Source organism: Chrysemys picta, chromosome 4, assembly GCF_011386835.1.
Source record: "Chrysemys picta bellii isolate R12L10 chromosome 4, ASM1138683v2, whole genome shotgun sequence".
Taxonomy (NCBI): domain Eukaryota; kingdom Metazoa; phylum Chordata; order Testudines; family Emydidae; genus Chrysemys; species Chrysemys picta.
Window position 1 is genome coordinate 110,290,707 of NC_088794.1, and position 19,670 is coordinate 110,310,376.

The 19,670-nt window shown below is 37.6% G+C and overlaps 1 long non-coding RNA gene across 1 annotated transcript in view; it reads right to left on the bottom strand.

Moving 5' to 3' along the window:
* Positions 1 to 3,897: 3,897 nt before the first annotated feature.
* Positions 3,898 to 19,670, bottom strand: part of LOC135983166 (uncharacterized) — a 48,499-nt gene continuing 32,726 nt past the window's right edge. The window contains exon 2 of the long non-coding RNA XR_010600695.1: positions 3,898 to 7,133. This is a non-coding gene — a long non-coding RNA (uncharacterized LOC135983166). The remainder of the gene's footprint in view (positions 7,134 to 19,670) is intronic.

Genomic DNA, 19,670 nt, shown 5'->3' on the forward strand with positions numbered 1-19,670 from the left:
ATACAGTGATTGCCATCAGGCAAAGGCTGAATAATATGCTAATATGTTACAAATAATAGACCCGCTTGAAAGAAACTCAGCATCACATGTTGTATCAAAGAGATCAAAATGCAAGTAAGTGCGAAAGAATGGTCTGGGTGGGTATATGTTCTCATTATTGTGCACATGGAAGATCTTAGTGATTTTTTCCCCCCATTTATAGGGGGAAATCAGGACAATTCTTTCATCCCTTAAATTATTTGTTCCTAGGTTTTAAACATTAAGGTCCATATCCTCAACTGGTGTATATGTGCATGGTTCCATTAAAGTCAATGGAACTACATCCATTTACACCGGCTGAGGATACGGTCCTAAATAGTAAACAATCTCCCATCCAGGGAATATAATTTTCCATGCTCCATTATTATTTCATTTATTCATATTGTAATAGTGTCCAGAAGCCTGTTGTGCTAGTTGCTGTACAAACATTTCTGCAGTCCTTATTCATGCAAGAAGTCCTTCTGAAGTTGCTCATTTGAGTAAAGGTTGCATTATTGCATCTTGTGTTAATACGGACTGTTTTCAGACCACTGGTTTGGAATCCTTGTGTGTCTTCTCTCTCCCATCTGCTTTAGGAATTTCACATTGAAGTCAGAGGATCTTGTCACCTTTAGTTGGTGTTGGCCCTGCTTTGAGCAGGGGTTGGACTAGATGATCTCCTGAGATTTCTTCCAACCCTAATATTCTATGATGCATTGTTTCTTTTTTGGCTCCATCTATGCTGAGGATGGAGCTATTCTAAAAGAATGTTAGAACATGATGTGCACAGAGTCTGCTGAACTGTTTTCAACCATGATTTTGCTGATTAATGTACACAGGATCAAACAACTTTTAGAACAGAGTTAAAAACGATGGAAATGTTTTTTTAAAACTGTTCGGACATGGTTTGGCTCCTGCTACACAGGCCATCCTGAGTTCAGCAGAGTATGTAGCTCCCTGAGCCTCATTACCCTCTCATTTACACCTCTGTAAAGCAAGAGGAGTTTTACCAACATCAGTGGAGTTACACGGAAAGGGGGAGAGGACAATCTGACCCACAGACTGATAAGCTGTTGGGGCTTCCAGGACTGCTGAGTAACACAAAAAGTAAAATAAAAAAATGTAGGGCCACGTCTGCAGCTTGTGTAAATCAATGAATCTTCATTGACTTCAAATGAGTTATACTGATTTACGCTAGCTGAAGATCTGAACCTTAATGTATAGACAAGAAAAAATCTTAACAAGCTTTACTGTGGTATGTCATTCCCAAACTTTCATAACGTGGACTACATCTTAACAGAGAAGACTCTCATGGATCATCTCCTCTTCTATTTGTGATTGTGGACACCTTCACAATAGTGTAACATCTGCTGTGGCAACTGCAGCAATTGCTTACATGTAAAAGTAATAATAGTAGGAAAGTAGTTGATGTATTTAGGCTTCTTTTCATGTTATTTAGCTGACAGAAACAAGGAGGAGAGTTAGAACCATTTGACCAGTTGGGTTTCCATGGACTATTAGCAAGGACTCCATAGACCACCAGTGGTCCTGGACCACAGTTTGAGAACCTTAAACCACTGCTATAGATATCATGAAAACTTAATTACAATTATTCTCATAATCTTGGAATGACTGCATCTACTACCATTGTAAAAATGACCTAAAGCCTCCTACAGTGGTCCCCAGCACACAAATGAGATGAAGAGTTCTTAGTCTATAAAAGAATCATGTATTTCTTGAACAATACAAAGTTGAGAATAAAAACAAATGTGTTCCTTTGAAATTGCCTAGTGAAGCATTTGTTTCATACTGCCTGTTGAACATTTGGGTAGACTGATTCAAATGTTAAAGCTGTGTTCAAACCAGAAAAAATAAAAATAATAAGCTGTCAGAATAATTACTAAGAACATACGAGGATTATACAAAGTAAACTGCAGCCTGCAAAAAGAGAATTGCATGTTAGCTAATTGTTAATTTTAGCAATTGCAATGGCTAATTACTGTGGCACACATTGACTATTAGCATGATGCCCCAGCACCTGCTTTCTCCAATGAACAGATTTCTTCATTGCTCGTGCAGGAGCAAAATGTGTAATTATTGGCCATCATTGGGGCGATTTTTCAGTGATTCTTTTGTGTGATGTGAATAAAGCATAATGACATATTTTATTAGAGGGCAAATAGCTGTTTGTTAATGGAAATGATTTGAAATCCAAGAAACTAGGAGCTAGGAGCATGTTTTCAGTATCAGCATGAATTCAAATGTATTTTCTTTTAACTCTTTATAAAAGAAGCATAGAAGTCAAATCTAAACTTAGTATAATATATTTAATGATATGTGCAAACACAGCATTGATTAATTGCCTCAAATGTTTTTCAATGCAACACCATTTCATTTGTTACAGCAGTCGGCTAAATTTTCTGCATTTCTTATTTAAACTCTTCTTCTCTGGGCAGAAGATTGTGTCTTGTTCCTCATTTACTGAAAAATTCATTTTTGTAACTTAAGCAACAATTATGAGCATTATAAGGCGTATCTTCATTGAACGCATTGTAGAGCAGTGTACTAGGGTTATTATCTCAGAAAATACATGCTTGAATGTATCCATCAAGACCCAAATGTCAGCCACTGAATAGATTATGCATAGTTTTTGAGAACAGTGTACAGATAAACAATAAAATCTTGTAAATCAGCAATAGCATGTTCCCCTTTTGATTAAAAAAGATTTTATTACATAATTTACCAGCTATCCCTGAACAGCCAAAAAAAAAATCCCCACCAAGATTAACATATGGACCTGAACTATAGTAGTATTTAAAGTCTCCTTCTACTTATAATTTTTGAAGGACAGGTCACAGCCAATATATTTGAGTTGGACATTGTCTTCAACTTTTTATTACAAATAGATTTCAAAGTTGAAGGAAGGGAAAACTGTGAGACAAATTTTGCATTGTTCCGCTGTGTAAATCTAGAATAAGTCAATGGAAGTCAAAGGAGTTACTCTAGATTTACATTGATATAAATGAAAGTAGAATTGGGCTCTGTGGCAGTTTGAAGAAGTTACAGAGCTAAACAACTCCTGCAGTAGTCATATATGATGACCTAAAACTCAACTCTGTGTAATATGCTTTCTTAATAAAGCTACTGGGGCTGATTTTGATCTCACACAGATTTTACATAGGTACAACTCCATTAGCTTCAATGAAGTTAGTCCTGATTTACACCAGCATCAGCAAAATGAAATTTGGACCTACTTAATAGATGTTAAATGAGAAGGTTGAAAGAAGATGGTTCTGAAAAGTATGTGCAGATAAGTAAATAAATAAAAACTACACCCAATAGGAGTAATAGGAAGATATTCTTCTAAAGTAAAGGATGATATATTTGAACTATGTGTTTAGCAAAGTTGCATTTGCTATATGTACCAAGATGGTTGCAAAGATTAACGTAAGAAAAATTATTCCAGTTTTATAGACATTGAAAACTTTATGCTTATCCCATGTACCATATTTTAGTTATTTATAAGCATAAGGAAGAAACAATGAATGGGCCTATAGCTTCTCGCTGTTGCAAGATGTAGATAAGTTCAGTATTCAGGTTCACTGTTTGACCCATTAAACTGGTATTGAGGTATAATTTGTGTGTTTTCCCAGTACGGTTGCACATAGAATGGGGTTCATTTCCACAAGTTTGAATAAATTTATCCAGTTCAGTGAACCTGTTGTTAAGCTTAGCAAAACTCAGTAGGTGGCTTTAAAGTCCTGTAATTAGCCCATTACATAAAATCTGTACTTTAGATTTTTACACATTGGTTAATAAGTGTAACATACTTCATATATATATAAATAACATTACATTAAATGATGCAAGCTAAAGGAATTAAAGGCCAAAGTAGTTTAATAAAATACTTGAAAGAGACCTCAGATTAACATGTTTAATTCCAACTCATTGAACAGGAAAAGACTGTTAGCCTTACTGTACCACATTCTTACTACTACATACAATCACATTTACAGAGTAGCCTATATTTAGTCTCTTCATTTAATATACAATAGTATTAATCTGTGATCTATATGTGACTTTCGATGAAGTTTATAATTATCTTGTTTCTTTTAAGTTCTAATCATTACAATATCTAAATATAGTTATGAATTACCAAGAAAACACTTGCCTAAACATTTTCTTCATAATTTGTACAGAGCTAATTAATTTTTGATGTTCCTTAAGTCTTGCTTTCCACACTGATATCTGTTAGCAAAATATAATTTATGGGAATCTTAAAGTTCAAGTCTTTTTTTTATAGCTTTGCAAGTGTAATAAAGCTTTGTATCCTACTGCAGCAGGCCAAAATTTCATGCTAATCGAACTGATAATTATATTTGTTACTTTTCAAAATGGGGAGGGGGGAATTACATCTTTAAGACTAAAGCCCAACCTATTACTTTGTCCTTTGAACCTAGTGATGAGTTTCATAACTCCATTCAGTTAATATATTTAAAATGACAACATTACATGTACAAATGTTACCTATATTAGAAAATTGATTTATTTCCTTTTAGTTTTACATAGAACCCCTTTCACTGATTCAGGATTATCAGTGAGATATATTAATTTATAGGTTAAGCATCTTCATATTAGAGCTGTGTGAAATGTTCACTGTGAACCCTGAAACCATATAAAACTTGCCCAGGTTAGATCTCATGAAAAATTCAAAACTCTGGAAAGTCTAAGATCCATGACCCTAAGGCTATTTGTGAGCAAACCTGTCCTGATTTGTAGTTTTGTATTGAAATCCATATCAAATTAATGATTTCAAGTTTCAACATGAAACCAGGTGGCATTCAGAAGTTTTTTTAATTTGTAATTTTAGAGTTCATTGAATCTAAAATTTAAATGGAAACTCTGGATAAATGCCTTCATGAATTGCAACCAAGAAAAAAAATTCTTGAACCTTTGAAACTGCCATGTTCCACCTCACTCTACTTAATATAATATGACAAATAAGGTTAGCTCTTTGTATTGTAGTGACTGTTTTTGTTGCGTTTATATTATTTCTTTTGTTTGCTTTTGCCTTTTTCCTTCTGTGGGTTTATCTTATATTACTCCTGTTTGTTGCTTTGCTCATTTTGTTTAATATCATTTTACTTTCACTTTTTCTTTTAAAAGAGTGATTGCTCATTTATACTTCATGTCCCTGTTCTCTACTCTTTTTCTCATACATAAGGAAGTGCAGAGTTACCTTTACTTTTATCATACATCCAGGGCAAAATCCAGATTTGAGGCTAAATTTTATTCGTCTGTAGAGGTGCATCTCCCGTTTGCAACTGTATAACTGAAGCAAAATCCACCCCTACTGGAAGCTGTTGCAATTCTTATGCAATTGTCTGAACCTGGTTTTGTGGTGGCAGAAACAGTGGTGGAAATGCGATAAATGGTGGTAATTGGTAAGAAAACAGGATTAAGAGATAAGGTAAAGTAACTTGCTTTGATCTGGCATTCCGTGACTGTGCAAAATGAGTGTAATTTACATGCTGAGACAAAAGATGGGAGGAAAGTGTAGCAGGAAAAGATATAAGATAGGACAGGGTATCTTCCTTATCTTGCACCATCCTGGTACATTCCCGATCAATTTGTCATGGAAGATGCATTTATTTAACTCGTGACTGTAGTATCTAAGCTCCTTCCGGTAGTGCATTAAGCAACATGACTACATATCTATTGTGTGTTTTTTCTCTCATCCTCTTCCCAGAGGGAGAAGCATATGTTGTGGAGTGTCTTGTTTTAGTAGTGTGTCTTTTTAAATATATATGTGTGTGTGTGTGTGTTTATATTAGAGAAGGGAAGGTCAAAGAAATGCACCTTGTACTTGGAGCAGAAATTGGTGAGTTTCACGGTTCCTGTGAGATTTCATTCCAAAGTCTCGGACCACCCCTGGGGAAGATTCTGTGTCTCACACAGAAGAGCTTTACTTTTATTGTTGGAAGTTCCATTGTGCCAGTGGAACCTAGTTGTCAACCAGTCTTTGTCCCAGAGCTTTTAGATGTTGAAGCCATGGAGTGCTTTGAAGAGAAGGTCTGAGACCTGGAACTTGATTCAAAATTCTAAAGAAAGTCAGTGTAGAGAGCAGAGGACAGGTCTGATATGTCTGTGGTAGGCTGTGTTGCTGAGGAGATGTGCTGCAGCATTCTGTACTAGTTGGAGTTTCCTAAGTGCTGAAGGCTTCATGCCCAGGTATATTGCATTGCTGTAATCCAGCCAAGAGGTGGCAAAGGTGTGAATAAATGAGGCAGGGTCTTCATCTGCCAGAATGCAACAGAGCTTCCTAACCAAGCCGAGTCTGTAGAGAGTGTTATTTGCAGATGCTGCTATGTAAAAAATCAATGTCAATAAGGAATCCAAGTGTACTCAGACTATGCATTGAATTGGCCAGTTGTGAGTGTATATCATCAACCTCTGTCTTGCGTGAGTTCAACTTCAATCAGCTGTTCTTCACCCAAGAGTTGATTTCACCCAAGAGTTGATTTCACCCAATGGGCCATATTGGTGGTAGTGGCATGACTGTATGTGGTGAAGGATAGGTAGAGTTGTGTATCATATGCATACTGCTGGCAGTACTCATTGGGTATATCCCTCCAGGAAGGACTCAAACCATTTCAGCATATTACCTTGGACCCCTGCCACCGCTTTCAGGTGAGACAGCAGACTCTCATAGTCAGTAGTGTTGAATGCTGCAGAGAGCTCAAGAAGGATGAAATGTTTGTCTTCTATCCATTGACAAAAGGAAAATATTCATCAGTTCCACCAGGGCAGTTTCAGTTCTGAGTCCTGGCCTGAATTCAAACTGGGCCAGATCTAGAATGTTAGTGTCAGTGAGATGAGCTTGCAGTTGGCCTTTTTGCTAGCTTCTTTATGAGCCTGCTCAGGAATGGGTGGATTGATATACCGCTGACTCTGTCCAGAAATGATTGGCCAAATTCATGAGGAAACTCATTGAAGTTAATGAACTTGCAACTTAGTTACACCAGGAGTTGGTCTGGCTCATTATGTCTGCAGAGATGGTATTTCCAGCAACGACATTCATCACAGCAAGGGACTCGATTCGACATCTCTGGAAACTGGTGGGTAGATATACAAATAGACAATTTTAAAAAATATAATTGCCTAAAGTTAGGCTCCTAAATCCATATTTAGGGGGCTAAATTAAAATACTCTGATTTTCATAAGTGGTGGGAATTGTGGCCTCTGATTTAAATGCTTAAATATTAATTAAGGTGCCAAAGTTTATTTGAAAATGTTGGCCCTATGTTTGTTTTAGATGTATTGGTTAACCCTTACCAGTTCAGAGATACTTGTCTTTGAAGGGTACCTTAGCATCTCTAAAGCAATCCTTAGTGCAAAAGTTACACCTTCTCTGGTGTTGTAGTAGTATAGAAAAATAGCATTATATTTTAATTTGGTGTTGAATTAAGAAATATTTTGACACAAACAGCTTGGAGCACTTATCTTTTTTTTCAGTGTTTTTGGTAACTTCACCGAATTTAGAGCTTGCACTACTTTGGGGTGTAAAAAGAAGTAGCCACTGAGGCACAGAAATGAATACTATTTTTTTTTTTAAAAGCGGAAAAAGAAAGTCTTATTTTTCTAGACTTCTAGCCTACTGATTTTTTACTAAGTAGTATTGCAGATAGCTTTTGGGATTTATTTTAAGCCATTAGTTTTCATAAATATAAATATGGGAGTATTTTAATAATCCCTGACTGTTTGCTCTTGCACACCCCAAGACAAGATACAAACATAGCAAAGATTTCTGAGAACACAAGTAGGTTTGTCTACTATTCCAGTGACTCTAAGATCTGCTTTTGTAACCCAGCAGAAACACAAAACCATGACATGCTTCTTTTTTTCATCATGTCTTTTTAAAATGTATTAAAAATATACTGCCAAGAAACATTTTTACATGCAGGTAACAAAAATTATAGAAAATATTGTTGAATCCTCTTTTATTTTGCATTTTTATAGTCTGGAGGTGCCAGTCATGACTGCATGGGTAAAGTTGATTTGTCATATAATCATAGAATATCAGCGTTGGAAGGTACCTCAGGAGGTCATCTAGTCTAACCCCCTGCTCAAAGCAGGACCAATCCCCAGACAGATTTTTGCCCCAGATCCCTAAATGGCCCCCTCAAGGATTGAACTCACCACTCTGGGTTTAGCAGGCCAATGCTCAAACCAATAATGAGCTCTTAAGCACTGCAGTGGCACTGGGTTGGCACTTAAATATAATATTTGGCATACAAAATGCAATGGCATGGTATAAGGATGCTCTCAGCAGGAGTTTGGTATGGCCACATTATTCAACAATGGGTGAAGCCATGAGTGAATTATACAAGTTATCCTAAATGAGTTTACATGGTGTGGGATAAATATATTATTTATTTTGTGCCATGTATTTTACAGAAAAACCATTTTTAAAAGTTTCTCAAGAGTTTTTCATAATTTTATTGGGACTGATTTTTGTATGCCTTCTCCTGTTAGAACTGGCTCACTTATTGCCATGAATCCAACTGTATGGACCTCTGAAGAAGAGGAAAAAATATCACTAATATGGTCTTAAAGCATATAAAATTTACCTAAATTCATCTGATATCTTGGGACTTCTGAAGGCTAGAAGCAAATCCAATGTGTTACACTGGGAAGCTTATACTTTCCCTTTTCCAGGGGTATAAAGCTCCTAAGCCAAATTCTCTGCTGGTACAGATTCACTGGAAAATCTGACCCAAGCTATTTCTAGTTCGGCACGATCAGGAGATGTGGAGTTGTCACCTGTAAAGGACTGACTATGCTCCTGCTGCACTTCCGAGAAGAGAGGGTGAGAATCAAACTTTTGTGGCTGCTTAATTTCTTTTAAAAGGGAAAAGGGTTGTGTGAAGTTTCAGAGGAAATGGATTAGTGGGCAGAGTGCAAGTGAAGTTATGAAATGTTCATGTTAAGTGAAACTTATCCCTTGATTCTGCAATATAGCACATGGATATTACCACAACTTATGTGGGAAGAGAGAGAGAGTGTGTGTATACTAGAGCCCAGACTCACTGAGCCTGATTCTGATCTCACGCTAAATCAGGAGAAACTCAATTTCCATCAATAATAATAGCAATTTCTTTTTGTTTACTAGGACACCCATACTGTAAGACCTCTAAGCATCTAAAAATACAGCTATGTGCATTATATCTTTCTACACTTGTTCACAGTTACCTACTTCTGTTCATTTTGTGGACTATTGTGAAGCTTGCTTTATTTTCTGCCAGATGCACCCACTGAAAATAGGGGTTATACGATAAACATGAAGAAATTATTAAAATGTGCACTACCCCTTACTAGAGTATGTTTATAATATATTTTGGTTCACTGTGATCAGCAATGTCTTCTGGAATGTGGGGTGGGGGTGACTCTTTCTATAGCTCAGGGTTTGAGAAAACCTGATTGCACAGTTTTAAGTAGGGGGCTCAAGTTGAACTTGTATACTGCAAAGTTGATTTGAGGTTTGGGGTATGCAGGGTCAGATCCCTAAGGGGTGCAGGTATTTTATTATTCATTATAGTTTATTGTCATATATAAACAATTAAGAGAGGAAACTAACTTTATTTACAGAGGAGCCTCTCCCTTGTTGTAGCATAAGAGATGTAGGAAATACTTGTCACAATTTAAATTATACAAACATGAGGAGTTAGAGTGAAGGGAGTCTTAATTTCTGAAGTTATGCAGGTCTTCAAACTAGGTGCCTCTCTTCACAATATCCTATTTGGCTGCCCAAGAAACCACAATATCAGAGGCAGTTTTGTTCAGGAGCAGAACAGTTGGATGTAGGGAAGGAAGGGGTGGACGGGAGGAGTTAGGGGCGAAGGGTGAGGAGGAACACTGGTGCAGGCAAGTTTCTAGTTATACATTTTAAATTCACTCTCCAGATTTTTCTGCAGGACAAAAGCTTACAGAGACCAGTGCAGGAAGAGCCACTGTTCAGAGTAAAACTACTCCGTGTCTCTAGAACTCTGCACTGCCTTGTGTCTCAGCTATTCTCAATGAAGTGTCTTTACTTTCACTGAAATAAAAGGACTCCACAATACCACACCAGAAGCTAGAATTTACCAAACTTCCTCTGCAAAATTCTTAATTTCATCTTCACAAAACTTTGTCCACTTTATAACGATAAAGTTAAGTCCAGCACTTTCACTCTACTGCGGATTAATTACATGAATCCGAAAGGACTGGCAGAGTTTATTTCTGCGAGAATAAAACATTTTAAATGTGTATCTAAAATCCCAATTAGGTTTCCAGATGTAGAGAATAAAGATAACTGTCCACCAAACATGTTGAATTATTTAAAGATATTGATTTGGAGGGGAGGGGGTAAGCTAAATTCAAAACACCCTGTTGTAACTTCCAGAGTAAAACTTGATTGCACGTACATGTCACATTCGTAGGGTTGTTTTTTTTTTAAACCCTCTAATTGGAAAGCTCCCATCATCTGCACACTTGTTTCCAGGCATACATGAAGTGATCAATGGGGAAAGCAGGGTCAATCGAGACAGACTGTGAGTGAAATTAAAATTATAAAATGTCCAAACATTTAACTGCAAATAGGAAATCTTTATACCCACCCACACCCTATTCTGTAGCATAAAGCTAAGGCAACAATTATTCATATACCTCCAAGTAATTTGCAGGCTCCACACAAAAATCTCATTTAAAATAATAAATTGCTATTTCTGCACATTTATTCTCCCCAAATGCTGGCTAATTGCTGCAATGGCCATTATAAAGAATAATTTTCGCTTAGTGGGGGAAAAAAAGGAATGAAGAGAACATTTTCTGGTTTTGTTCCTCTGCGAAGGCTCTATTCAGTGAATCTTGAATGCACAGCGTTTCACTGCTACATTTATTATGCTGAGAGGTCAAGTATTACACAGCATCTTGTATTACGCTTTGCATGCTAAGTATTTCACTTCACAAATTGACCCTTCGGTGTACTTACTACATAATGCTTTAAAAATCCAGCTAAAACGCAGGACAATTAGCAATACTTTGGCTCCCGGTTAACAATGAGGACACCAATGTAGGTGATTGCATTTACAGTGTTGCTTTCTTCAGAAAACATTTTTGACACATTAAGGTACTTTGGAATTGTGCAGTACCAGTCCTCTCTTTCCTGAATGGCTTTTCCAGCATGCACAGAGGGAAAGAGTTACTGTAGTTTAGGCTTAATTGAAAAGAATTCAGGCACGGCCCTATGAAGCACCAATTAGGGGGATATTATATCATAAAAAGCTGTAATATCCATTTTCAGGCTTGTGCATCAGCGAGTACAAAGTAGGGCACGATCAAAAAAGGATGGAGTTTAAACTCTTGAAACTGCTACATTTAATGAGAAGTTCAGGATGAGAGAAAAAGAGGAAGTTCTCTGCGGGGCTGAGAGACGTGCCTATTATGACCACATAATCTGGTCCAGTCACCTATGGTCGTGGATGTAACTAGGAAGAGGAGGAGGGTTGTTTGCTTTGTTCCGAGCTACAAGTTCATGTGGCTGGATGAATATTCATGTGAGTGATGAGTTGAGCTGGGCAAGTTCCAAGAGCTCCGTGTTTTGTATTTGTCAGTGGTTCATTTGGTCACCCTGAACGAAGGCAGCAATGTATGCAGCACAGACTCCCACCTAGTTCAAGCCCACTAAAAAAAGGAGTAAGTAAGTGCCTTGCTTTCAACGATAGATAATTGTGAAATAATAATAAAAAAATCATCGCACCCCCTTTGGTACAGAAGTCCCTGCAGGCATTGGCTTCTGCTTTATACTTAAATCATTGAGCTGAGGTTTGGGGTTATTGTATCAAGGTAATAATCATCAACAACATTACAAACCTGTACCGTGTTCGACTGGCTTTCAATGTTCCTAATTACAAACCTTGTTAATATCCATTTCAGTCTGCCTTAATATGCCCACCAGATAGGCTTATTTCACACTCCACTAGGTAAGAAGAGGGGAGCACCCTCACGGTTGTAATTTGCACAGACTGCAGTGTACACATTACCCTCGCATGGGAGGGCTTGAGGGTGGTTTAAAGGAAAACTACTGTAAACATCTCACAATAAAATGAAACCTACAAGAACATATGAGAACGAAAACACCAAAAATTGTTTTCTTGCTTATACCTGTAATCTTGGAAACAAACAGAACCCACCATTAGTGTTCAGCTCTGAACTTGCCTTTCAGTGATTTCACTTACCCACATCCATACATGGAAATTCAGGAGAACAGCCATTTTTATTGGGGGAGGGGGAGAAAAGAACCTTGTTGCCCTGTACATTTTAGATTTTTAATTTCCAGTTGGTAATAAAATTATGTTAATGGGTTGGCCCTTTAAAAGTATATTTTAAAAAGTTTTAACGTATCCTTTAAGTGCCTTTAAAAAGTAACATCTTCCATAACAACTGCCTTGCAGGAGAGTCCTTTGTACTTTAATTGGTATATGCAGTGTTGTAGCTGTGTTGGTCCCAGATATTATCGAGACAAGGTGGGTGAGGGAATATCGTTTATTGGACCAACTTCTGTTGGTGGGAGAAACATGTTGTGTAGCTCCTAAGCTTGTCTCTCTCACCAACAGAAGTTGGTCCAATAAGAGATATTACCTCACCCCCCTTGTATCTCTGTGTAACTTAAAATTATGCCCTGTTATTTGATAGCACTATCAAAGCAATGCTCCATTTAGCCTTTCTATACAAAATAGTGTTGAAGGGCGCTCACATAACCAAATCATTTTAAGAGATGAACTATCCTGTAAATAGCCTGTGACAGGACGTATATGCGAAATTAAACCAGATCAAGGGAAAGCGTTTCATTAAATTAAAGCGTGAAATCCACGCCCACATTGTTTTAGAACCTGAATTTCTTATCTTAAAAATAGTGTAAATCTAATGGGTTAATTTTGAATTCAAATGCTGATTGCACGCCCTAAAAATGTTGCCTACGTGTATCCCCTCTTTATAGGAAGAAAGTAAAATTCAACAAAAGAGGTGGCATGAAATCAGAAAAAGTTTGGGGCTGGAGAGCTTAAAATAACAAGTGGATCGATAATGATAATAACAATGAACTAGGTTATGTTTCCCCTTTAAATGTACAGAGGTTCCCGTGCCATGACAAAGAGAATCGTATGTGTATGCCCCTTTTGCTATAATGACCCAGTCGGGAAATCTCTCAAAGTCAGTGGCTCATACATTAGCTCTCCCGAGAGGTGCAAACGGTCGATTCTATCGCTTTCATTTTGTAAACGTTGAAATGTTAATGTGCTTCGGTGGCACATGCAGCTGCTACATTAGAAGCCAAGTTCCCTTCTTCAGTCCAAAGCCCTTCTTTTAGGGGTGTGCAGAGGGAAGTGTAAAAACTCCCCAGAAATGCAATCTTTCTACGGGGAGGAAAAAGTGCCTGATGCCTTTTGTAAATGAGCTGTGACACTCAACTGCCCTTGTCACTGAATTCTAGTTCGAAAGTACTAAGCTTTGATGCAATAATGGGGTTCATTAAATCTATCTTAATTACCTACTCACCACATTTTATCCCCCAATAATTATTGAGGATTTCTAACTAACTTTCAAAACTTAGTCTTTAAGGCTGACTGGGTTTCAGGACACTCTTGTTCTTAAGGCATCTATTATATTTAATATTTTATATAGAACGATAAAAGGATCATTTTAACTGCTAACTGACATGGTAAAATGACTGCTTTTATTAGTAAGATTTAAAAATAGTAACAATAATTAAGTATGACAGAAATCCATTTTTTATAATTTTGATGGATAATAATGATGTTTGTTTTAAGCATTTTTTTTTCATTTTTATCTATTTAAATTTTCACTGTTGCACAAAAGTATGGGTTTTAAACATTTTTTTCTCTATTTAAATGTTCACAGTTGTGGGAAATTATGGGAGGTCAGAGAATAATTACTTCATTATAGTAGATGTTGAGATTCAAACTGTTAAAGCTCTATAACCACTAAACAACAAATTGTCAACATCCATTTCAAAATTTACAAAGGAAATATCCTTAAATCAAACTGTAATAAGTTCTAAAGCAGCATTTTTCTTACTTTGCTTATGTGTAAATGTCAATTATTTCCTATGGAAACATTTTTTCACTGGTTCATGTGTGTATGGTAAAATGGATGTTTACCAATAAAAATCTAATCCTTCCAAGCTTAACAGTAATGTTTTATTGGATTAGGTATGCATCTTGAGCATGACAAGTACATTGATTGGGAAGGTTTAAGTAGTATTTAATTGCTAGTCTGGGCTCCAGCCTAGCTAGTTCAGATCATTCAGATTTTAAAATAGGACATAAAAACAGGTGAAAATATACAGGTTATGTAACCAATAATGGATTTTAGCTTTGATCTGAATAGCCATCGCAACACTAGCTCCAAAATTTTTATGTCCATGGCTGTTTAGGATAGACAGACAATATTTTCCCCTATCAACCTAATGATCCAGATCTTTGGCTGCAGGCAAGGTGGTTCTGCAGCTCAGAAGGCTTTAAAACAAGCTTTGCAATCCCTCAATCCCGGGCTAGCTGTGTGCTGGGTCATCTCTAACGGCTGCTTTAATTTGCACCAGCTGTTAATTGCCCCAAAGGTGATGGAAGCCCTGGTCATATTCTTTTCCCCAGCCTGGTACCCTACATTAGCAACTGGGCTGATGCTGTCATATGAAGTATTATGCTGGTACTTCCCCGACAGTGTGGTGATAATCTCATGTTCAGCTACACCAGTTTTAGGATTGCTTAGTGCAAAGACTATAGTGTACTTCACTACTGAAATCTATAGTATTTAATAAATTGCTTTATAGTATTCCAAGTGTTACATTGTTTCATGTTCTCTGTGTATATATAGATCTTCCTACTGTATTTTCCACTACATGCATCCGATGAAGTAGGCTGTAGCCCACGAAAGCTTATGCTCAAATAAATTTGTTAGTCTCTAAGGTGCCAGAAGTATGCCTCGACTTTCACTGTGTGACTTTGTCTTTGCATACAGATTCTCCATTGCCTCTGTTCTTGCCTTGCTGCCCCCAATGGCCTGGCCTTAGTCCCATTGAACACAATGGAAGCTTTGCCACTAATTTTAGTTAGATTCAATGACAGCACAACTGGCAGAGGTGAATGCCTTCAATGGGTGTTTGCCTGAGTAAGGACTGAATAAAGACCAAAGGGTTTGGCTCAATGAAAATATGTAACCTCAAAAAGATGTTTTAGCCATTTGAACTATGATATAATCAGGTGAAACAAATATTGTGAAACATCTGACTGCTGTTATATCCATTTTGCTAATATCACACACCTGTAATGTAAAATGTTAATGCAATATTTAAAAGATCTTTCTAAATGTATTCTTTTTATTTGTTTTTGTTTATGAAATCAAAAGCTGCAGGATGTGTCCCAAATCCATATACTGCTCTTTTTAGCTGAAACGGGGGTTGGTTATGCTAACAAATCCAGGTCCAAAAATACAGGGCCATTGATTTTTAAGCGAGCTCCCTTTTGAGCCCTTTGGCATGTAAGGAGACTGAAGGGAGTGGTATACCACATAAGTGAAGGAATAACTTATTTTTCTAAAGAGAATGGTTGCCAGGTAGTATACTAAAAATGCCCATTTTTGATATATGATGTTTCACCTTTTGAGGCTTCAGCTTCAGAAACATGGGGGATCTAAAGAACTACCCTCATAACTTTCATGGAGGTCAGTGGGAGTTCCTCATGTGCATTAAGGGTGGTCAATGGCTTGTAGATTTAGATCTGAGCATATTTGGGAGAATGACAGAATATAGCAGATCAACAGAACAAGCATATATCCCACAAAAATATCTCACTTGCATCCCCTTTCAGATGTATGGATGGATCCAGGGCTTGAAACTGGACTGGTTAGTGCTAGTATACTATACTAACAACTTTTGGCAGGAAGATAAATCAGTTACAACTCTGTGAATTGTACAGCTCATAAGTACTAGAAATCATCCTCCCCCTGTGTCTGAATTTTTCTCAGCAACATGGTGTTCTGCTCAAATTTTTATTTTTGTATTTGTGAAACTTTCCTTGCAGGTAGAAACACAGTTTCATGTACTATATCTGGATGTCAGTGAAAAGTTGAAGAAGTTTTCCATGAAGGATATTGAGTTTTGCACTGGATTGGTCTTTCACTGGAAATCCCACAATATGTGTTTTCTTAGGGTACATCTACACTACAGGGGGGAGTCGATTTAAGATACGCAAATTCAGCTACGTGAATAGCGTAGCTGAATTCCACGTATCGCAGCCGACTTACCCCGCTGTGAGGACGGCGGCAAAATCGACTTCTGCGGCTTTCTGTCGACGGCGCTTACTCCCACCTCTGCTGGTGGAGTAAGAACGTCGATTCGGGGATCGATTGTCGCGTCCCAACGGGACGCGATAAATCGATCCCCGAGAGGTCGATTTCTACCCGCCGATTCAGGCGGGTAGTGTAGACCTAGCCTTAGTGAGCCCTGTAAATTTAGTCTGAAAAACTTCTAAACCTGGGTCTGCTAGACTTTGCCTAACGTGGCTTAATAACTTTTGCATTCTTATCATTCCCCAGTTAGCAGGAACTATATTAGTTGGTTATTTTTTCTCATATGTGCCCCTTTTTAATTTTATAAGGGAAATGAGAGGCCTAACATCTTTTAGTATATACCTGGCAAAGAGAAACAACAGGCTGATTCCATGGGAGAGAAACTCTCACTTTAACATCCTGGTTTCTCTTGCAGTACAGATGAAGCATTTGTATAGTTTTGGAACCCGCAGCAGTGAGCAGTAGGGTGATTGATGATACAAGTCATTTTCATGCTGCCCCTAAAAAGTTAGCATGACTAGTATTTCATGCTGCATTGGAAGGCCCAACATGGTCAAATCACCATTCAGCAGTGAAAATGCTAATGTAAACTAGTGGTTATATTCAGAAGAACTTAGTGTACCATCTTCATACTGATAAGCAGCATAGTTGTAATGGATACTTATTTTAATAGACAAATCCTCATACCATCTGATTTGCAGTCCCATGTACCAGCAGTCATATGCCGGTCACAATATAAATAGTTTACATCATATTACTGACTGAGGATTATCCGAAGTATTGGTGTGAAATGCCTGGGCACTTCTGTAATGCTGAGCCACATGAAGAACAGATATATTTTTCAATATAAAGAACATATTTTGAAATGTTAGTGCATTTGTGATCAAAGAGGGGGGGTGCTGGTATGATTGTCCCCCTCTGTTGTATTCCCCTTTTTACATGTGAAAATAGAGGGCTTTGGAGTGCTGATGACAGCTGTACCTCTACATTGGCAGGTGCAAAGTCATATGTTTTTCTCTACTAAGGCAGTGCCAGGGATTTTCAGAGCAGTGCACACAGCAGTGAGGCATACTTTGGTCACATGGGAAGATAAGACCGCTCACTTCATCACAATGGTCAGGCCACTGTATACTTGTATGTGAGTGGCCAGTGGGTCAACTTTGGCAGGAGCAGCAATACCTGGCTGCATGCCATGCTGTGTATGCACAGCTTCATACTGTCATTAAATCTTCTGAACAAGCTGTAAACAGACATAATAGAGGCAGGCATAGCATATTTGGTGACTAGACATCCTCTCCTCCCAGGCCTGTGATATCAGATGATGGTGCCTGTGGGCCTGAAGGGTTTCTCTGTGTACCATGTGTCACACAGCACTTTAGTTATAAAGGGTTTCCTGGGGAGCGAGCAGGGGGAAGGAATTGATAAGATGGTCGCTGTGGCCATAAGCTCTGCAGCCTTTTTAGCCAGTTGTGCTCAGCATAGTATTTACTCAGATTGTTCCAGGTGCACAGTGAATTCTCTCCTCCACCAGCTGAAGCAAACAGTGGTGAGGTGGTGGAATTCCACTCTGCTGCACGTGCTGGAAAGTCTGAATGAGCAGCTCATAACAATTCAAGATTTCGACATCTGGTCCAGTGTGAACCTGCAGCATGGCTCCTGATTGGGAGTCTGTGTGCCATTTTATAGCCAATTGATGCAGCTAAGGTAAGGAACTGAGATGCTGACAGCAACCAAATCATACTTTTTATATGAAAAAAAAGAAAAACCTTCTCTAAGGTCAGTTCATATGACCGGGCAGCTGATCAGGTATTGCTGGCATTGGTGCACAATATGCAGTGGAGTTATACACGTCACTAAAGTATGACATGCACCTCATAACATTTTGTCTACATTCTCGGATCCACGATTTAAAAACAACATGGCCACTTTCTTTCCTGGAAAAGAGAAGAACTTCACTAAATACAAACAAACGTTGATTGACACAGCATCTGGATGCTCCAGTTGGCAACAGCATGTGGAGTGGAGGGATGTTATTAGCAATGCTAAACTTGACAGCAATAATGCACATGGTAAAAAGTTCATTGGAAACAGGTTGGAGGGCTTCAAAAGCATGAGTAAATCCTAGAGCCTGAGGAATCTGCATGGAATCTTATCGTCGAGACACCTGTTATGTCTGCCACATTAGAATGACTACTTTAATGACAGTTCAAGGGGGATTAAAGCCATAGACTATCACAAGTAGCCATGAATCATCTGAACAACTTGTCTTCAATTATCTATTATATAAATCTCTAAAGAAATTTAACATGCAGTTAGTTACACACAATATTTTTTAAAATAGCTAAAAAAAGAAATAGTAAGAAAACAAGAAACATCCAAAAAGGAAATTGACAGACAGTATAAATCAAGGAAAAAGAGAGAAGAAAAAGGTATCAACAATTAAAAAGCATTATATTGTCAACTGAATTTCATCATGTCTATGTTGTTGGTAGCACTGCTTAGTTGAGACTTTCATTGATAAAGTATTTCAATTAGTTATGAAGACTTACACAGCTAATCAGTTATAACTGACGTACATTTTGACTAAATACCTATAATTACAGTTGTTTCGCACCTGAGTCCCTGTTATTGATGTTGTGTAACAAGCAGTCCTGATTGCTGACATCAGCCCACTTAATGTGCTTGCATTTATGTGATAATCAGATAAAATCAAATAAAGACTTACTGGTAACTTCATAAAATCCAGTAAATGTATTGACTGAGATGTGGTTCCAAAGTATTTCATTATTTGTGGTGTCATGTTTTTCTTTTTAACTGTTGAGCACAGCATGAAAATACTCAAGAAGCTTGATCTAGAAGTGTTATATTAAAAAAACACCATCACCAAAAGTAACAGTGCACAAGTCTTTAATGACAGTCTTAGAATTTACAAGTGATCAAAGAAAGGAGTGCTCATGGGTAAATGAGTATGGAAATAACTATTTATCTAAATATAATACCTCAAAGATATTCTAGGGGCACAGCTTCATAATACAATGTTTCTAATGTGTCAAAAAGCAGAGGCAGAAAATATGTTTAAGATAAATAAAGTACCTTGGCTGTGAGACCAACAAGATTTGGATTGAGTTGTAGATTTTCCTCCTTAATTCTAAAGGGTAAAAATATCCATTTTTCTATGTGTTGTAATGTACATTTCCAGATAGCATATGAAATACGGAGGGGATCACTTTTAACAGGAGAACTACGAC